This window comes from Oratosquilla oratoria, chromosome 8, assembly GCF_046742065.1.
Source record: "Oratosquilla oratoria isolate Oo_2021 chromosome 8, ASM4674206v1, whole genome shotgun sequence".
Classification (NCBI taxonomy): Eukaryota; Metazoa; Arthropoda; class Malacostraca; order Stomatopoda; family Squillidae; genus Oratosquilla; species Oratosquilla oratoria.
Genome location: NC_134784.1, coordinates 61,138,019 through 61,139,557, shown reverse-complemented (window position 1 = coordinate 61,139,557; position 1,539 = coordinate 61,138,019). Strand labels below are relative to the sequence as shown.

Genomic DNA, 1,539 nt, shown 5'->3' with positions numbered 1-1,539 from the left:
AGAATATAAGTGATAACCACAAAACAAGAAGATAGTGTTTATGTATTTGGGGAAAGAGTATGCATCTGTGGCCAAGTGTTAGTTATAAAAGTAAACTTGATGAATGCTATATGAATTATGTTTGTGCCTCCAATAAGTTACTTTGAGATTCTACCTGTACATAGAGTATACAAATGATAACTTTAAAAGATATAACGAATATAGAATAAACGAGTATATGTATATGTTAACATATGCATATATAAGGTTGATGAATCCTACATAGATTATGTTTATGTATCCATTAAGTTGTTTTAAAATTCTAGCTTTACGTACAATATACAAATGATGAGCTTAAGAAATATAGAATATATGCGTATATGCAAACATATATCTATATTAGTGATGCATGGCAGAAGATTGTTTATCAGTCATGTTATGCAAATTATGACAGCTGACAAGAGAGTGGAAGAAGCAAATCTCCAAGATTCATTGGGAAGTTAAAATGAAGAGAAAAGACAAAACGCTGAAGAAGAAGAAGAAGAAGAAGAAGAGAAAAAGAAAAGTGGTAGATGGTCTTGCCACGATCAGAAAATGGAGAATTGGAAGGAAAAGCATGGAGAATAATGATTACAAACATATAACTTACATGTGCAATTGGTGATGCAAGCTGACTTGTGAGTCCTCAGAAGGAGAGATAGTCCAAAACTTAGAATATATAGAGCAAGTGCGTGTGTGGTGTATTTATATAATTGGAAGTGGTGACTTGCAGTGAGGTAGTAGTGAGGGTGAATGCATTAATGAGATGCAAGTTATGGTGAATGAGGTGTTGTGTTGAGACGTTGGATCGTGCGTTGCATTTGTGAGATTTGCTTCTTTTATTCTTTGTATGTTTGACAGCGGTAGGTGTGGTTAGTAGCCATTGTTAGGTAGGACAAAGGAGATGTAAAGAGCAGCAGCAGCAGCCATATTGGTCGTTACGGGGCTGCTTGCGAATTGAATGAGGGTGTAAAGAGTGGAAAGTGTTAAGAACCACTGACTGTTTAAGTGTCAATTGTATTTAAAGTTACCACTTAAAGAGGTAGTTTGTTGGAAAGATTTACAATGCGTTTAAAGAAAAGAAAGAAAGATTGATTGGTGTTTGATCTGTTATGGACTCTCTTGTAGCCATTATTTCTTGTGATAGTACTACGGTCCAGAATAAAATACTGATGTATATTGATATTAAGGAAACCATGACTAAGCTAAGTAGACTCAAGGCTCTTGGTAGGGTTTATTACGAGGTCGATAAATATTTGTAGTGAAGCTGGTTCGGATTGACCAAGAGTCCTAGGACAGAGCAGACAGAGAAAGTGAAATATGGGCCGTTTGTTTGTAGTTCATAAGTTGGCATAAATGAAAGGAGAATTGTAGGATAGAAAAAGAAGAGAAGATCAATAAAAACCAACAGCATCTGGTGTTCCCAGGCGGTCACCCATCCAAGTACTAACCAGACCCAACGCAAATTAACTGCGCTGATCGGACGAGAAGCGGTGTGATCAGAGTGGTATGGCCGTTGGC

The 1,539-nt window shown here is 36.6% G+C and overlaps 1 non-coding gene across 1 annotated transcript; it reads right to left on the bottom strand.

Moving 5' to 3' along the window:
- Positions 1-1,420: 1,420 nt before the first annotated feature.
- On the bottom strand, positions 1,421-1,539 carry LOC143027865 (5S ribosomal RNA). The gene has a single exon (XR_012966673.1). It is a non-coding gene; the product is annotated as a 5S ribosomal RNA (ribosomal RNA).